The following is a 4,656-nucleotide window of genomic DNA, read 5'->3' as shown; positions in this document are numbered from 1 at the left end:
CCACTTTAACTAGTTGTACAAGTTATAAAAATGTTATCAATAATTTTTTTAAATATAAGTATTTTTTTTTATTTTTTAGTATATTTATTTCATTTTATAGATATAAATATTTTTTTGTTTAAAAAATATTTAGAGACTTAATCTTTCAAAATATGAAAGTTTATTAGCTTTTTTAGATTTTTTCCAATTATTTTACCACATTAACCAGTTATATAGGTCATAAAAATATATCTAACATGTTTTAAAAAGTATAAGAAGTTATTTAACAAGTTTTGAAATGTCCAATAATTTATTTGTTTAAAAAATTATTCAATGACTTAATCATTTCAAATACTAAAGTTTATTAAATTTTTTTAGACTTTTCCTAAAAAATTATGATTATCTTTTAATTTTTAAGAGGTATTATTATGTATAAATTTAAAGCTCCAAACTCTCCACAACCTATCAGGTCCCACATTTTCGAGATATATTCAAAATCAAATTCTTTTAAAATTTTAAATTATATTTTATATCTTTATAATTAATTACTTAATTTATTTTATATTTTTTATTTTGATTTTCATTTTATATTTTTACCATATATACATAAATAATTGTATAATATATTTAAAATATATTTTTTTTTACAAATTATATCATTATAATCGTTTCATCAATACCTTCAAAACGAAACTAATATTGAATATTTGTGTATTTAATCATACTATTAAATATCATATATACATACGAATTAATTTGTCTTATGTTCGAATAAACTACGATTTTCATCCTTGTGGTTTTGAAATTTCGTTTTGCATTTATATGATTTGTAATTTATTGTTATTTTCGTCTGTGAGACTAAATGTATTAAAAATCTTTCATTTAAACTAGAGTATTTTAATCTTTTTTTTATTTATTAAATAACGTTTTTTATTGCTTTTCCGTTAAAAATATTGTACAGCTATTAAAGCTTACAGCCTCCCACGATCTTCCATCGAATCATTTTAATTTCAAAATTACATTTTATACTCTTAAGCTTGCTTAGATGCTGGGGAAATCCATAGATCTGAATGGAGTCCCCGAAATAACATAATTAGTTATTTGATTTACTTTATATTCCTTGTTTTTTTCATTTTATATTTTACACCATTATCATATTAACATAAATAATCATATATATACTATATTAAAAGCAGGAGTTTTATTTATTCTTTAATTTTAAAAAGATACACTCAATTAAGAATATTGTATAAGCTCTTAAAGCTTACAACCTCCCACGATCTTTAATCAAATCATTTTTAATTTCATAATTACATTTTATACCTGTATAATTATTGATTTGATTTACTTATCAATTAAGAATATTGTACAAGCTCTTAAAACTTACAACCTCCCACGATTTTTTCTCAAATCATTTTTAATATCAAAATTACATTTTATACACTTATATTAGTGATTTGATTTTATGAATATTTTTTAATATTAATAACTTTTATGAATGATGGTAGTTGTTATTTCTACTCCCACAAAGAACACATGTTGCATGTAAGAGCAGAACAACAATCACATGTTCCAACGGTATCTTATCTACCTAAATAAATGCTTACCCGGTAAGTACTTACCGTTATGAGTCAATACTATAATTTATTTTACTAGGTAAGGTTGTAGTATATCAAAACGTATTACATGCAACAATTTTTCTGGTAAGCGTTTACCCAGGTAAGAGTCATTACTCTCACTTACCGGATAAAACTCTCCATTCTTATCCTCATTCTTACCGGATAAGATTCTTGGCCCTTGCCTTGTTCATCCGGTGAGGAAAATTACCCAGTAAACGGCCCCTTAATGTCTTAAACTGCTGAAAATTTACACTAAAATAACGTTTTTTACGACATCGAAACCAAAACTATTGCTTCCATTAAAAATGCAACATTTCATAGCATTTACAACAGATTCTTCAAAATGGAGAAGATAAAGATTTTAGAACATTTATCTTGATCTTTTATTTATTCCACCAACAAGGCTAGAAGTTTGTTGAGATAGTAAATGTATTGAATATTCTATTAATAAAATTAAAAAGGGGTTGAGTTCAAACCCAAGCATGTACTACAATTCGTCAAAGCCAAGAATCTTACTCGGTAAGAACGAGGATAAAGATGGAGTCTTACCCGGTAAGTGAGAGTGACGACTCTTACCCGGATAAGCGCTTACCAAGAAAATTGTTGCATGGAATACATTTTGATGTACTACAATACAACCTTACCCAATAAAATAAATTATAGTGTTAGACTCCTAACGGTAAGCATTTAGGTAAACAACCCCTAAAAGTCATATTACTTTACGGATAAATACGGTAAGGACCAATAATCTTGACCGGTAAGAACGAGACAAAGACCAAGAATCTTACCCGCTAACTGAGGATGACAACCCTTACCGCGGTAAGCACTTACCAGGTAAATAGTTGCATATGATACTGTTTTTGTCGATCAAAATCTTAGCCAACAAGTAAATGATAATATTAAATTTCACCAATAAACGATTACCGGGTAAGTGTTTGGTAAACGGGTAAGTGTTTGGTAAACGTCCCCTTGTCTCCTCCTCCATCTTCTTCATCTCCTCCTCGTCCCTCTCCATCTCCATCTCCATCTCCATATATAACGAATCAAAGTTCGTGAATCGAATCATCATCTCTTCTTGTTCTTTAAGACATTCCGCATGATTAAGACCCCACAATTCTTGTTGCATACTAAGCTTTTCACCTTCATCAACACCACTTGATTTCATTTTGCTGCCACTAACTTCAACTTTCTCCTTTACCGTTAAATCATTTCGCAAGCAGTATTTGATACCAAAAAGATGAGATAAAAAAGAGATCGTAAATCTTTACGATCAAATAGAGGTAAAAATACCATCATTGGCATTCATCTTCTGCAATTGCTCTAAATCCCTGCAGATCTGCAATGCGAACAAGGCCAACAACAGGATTCATTTCAGACAAAGTTAGGGTTAACCAAACGAAAAAGTGCGCACAAGAGGAAGTAAGAACCAAAAAAAACATCGAATACGAAGATATCAGACAAGAAATTCGTTTCTATATTCATCAATTACATGCAAAATCATTTACAAATATACAAAGATCTGGATTCCATTTGTTGGATGAAAACACAGAGAACCAAATACCAGTTTGGAAAACCATAACAAACCAAGGACTAAAGTTTAAAATGACCAAAAATGAGAGTCTTCCATATTATTGGCTTATGAGAGTCCATATTATTGGCTTATGAGAGTGTTTGGGATTGCTTATTAACTTATTTGATTTTTTAACATATAAAAAATTATTTTTCATCATTTATAATAATATCTATGATAAAAATTTATATCAATAAGATTAATAAGGACAGAACAAAAGTTTTACAAATCAAGGTAAAGCAGGGAAGCTCAAAACTAATCAAACACACATGAAAACCTGCTTAGTCAAACCAACATGAAGACAACTAACAAATAAGAAGAGATCTATAAATAAGAAACAAAGCTGAAATGACAACATCAAGTCCACCTAGTCCATATTGAACATAGAGTAAGCTGTTAACAGCAACAGAGGTTCCACTGTTATCATCAACACTAAACCAGTCAAACTACAATGATGGCGCCAGATGTCACTCAATAGCCAAATGACGATCACAAAGGAAGTTGCCAGTGACTTCAAGGGAATCATCCCAGAGGCAATCAATTATTCAATCACCACCCACCACCATCGAAACCACCTCTACGAACACAGAATCACCATTGAAGATGAAGAAGATGCATAAAGACAATAAATGCATCGAAGGTGAACGAAATGCACAAAAACTTTGATTTCATTATCACCAATTTATACATTATAAGTTTGTTTCTAATACCCTAATCTAAATCAAAAGCCTTTAATCTAAGTAAAAAAAAAACCCTAAACTGATAGGAACAAATCCACCCAAATTGATACACTTAAAAGTAGATATCAAATCCCACTCTCTCAACCAGATCGAGTTTAAACCGGTCATGAACATCAAGATTCTGTGTATGTGATTATTAGACAATAAAAACTCGCAGAAATCGAATCACTAACCTCAAAATACAGGGAAGGTCGATCTCTGTCGAGATTCACAGCCACGGATCGAGATCGAGATCGATCTCTGGTTCGTATCTGGAGGAAGAGAAAGGTCGATCTTCGATGTTCGTATATGGAGGAAGAGAGGTGTTAACAGGAACATGGAGAAATCGATGTGTTGTTATCTGGAGAAAAGTTCTATCCAGAGGAACAGTGAGAAATCGATGTTGTTATCTAGAGAAGGGAGAAGATTGAGATCGAGATGATATCTGGAGGAAGAGGGAGAGATTGATGTTGTTACCTGGAGAAAGGAGAAAATTGAGATCGATGTTATCCGGAGGAAAGAGAAAAGGTAGAAAGGGTAAACGGTAATAAACAGTTTTTTAAAAGCCAGAACGGATTTACTTATCAAAAACTATTTATTATTGATTTGGGATCGGTATAAGCAGTTTTTTTTTTCTTATCCAAACACTAGGTATTAGTTTATCGTCGATATCAGACTGAAATAAGTCAATAAACAGATAAAATAAGCAATCCCAAACACCCCCTTATAAAATAAGGGTTTCACACACGAGTTATCGAGCGACGAGGTT

The 4,656-nt window shown here is 30.6% G+C and overlaps 1 long non-coding RNA gene across 1 annotated transcript in view; it reads right to left on the bottom strand.

The window, feature by feature from the left end:
• The window catches only part of LOC112510065, a 5,815-nt gene extending 1,449 nt beyond the window's left edge, over positions 1–4,366 (bottom strand). The window contains exons 1-2 of the long non-coding RNA XR_003068879.1: positions 4,082–4,366; positions 2,523–2,934 (exon numbers count right to left, since the gene is read on the bottom strand). This is a non-coding gene — a long non-coding RNA (uncharacterized LOC112510065). The remainder of the gene's footprint in view (positions 1–2,522; positions 2,935–4,081) is intronic.
• Between the last annotated feature and the right edge of the window lie 290 nt (positions 4,367–4,656).

Source organism: Cynara cardunculus (genome assembly GCF_001531365.2).
Source record: "Cynara cardunculus var. scolymus isolate 2C chromosome LG 3, CcrdV1, whole genome shotgun sequence".
NCBI lineage: Eukaryota > Viridiplantae > Streptophyta > Magnoliopsida > Asterales > Asteraceae > Cynara > Cynara cardunculus.
The sequence above is the reverse complement of the archived record's forward strand: the minus strand, read 5'-3'. Positions and strand labels throughout refer to the sequence as shown.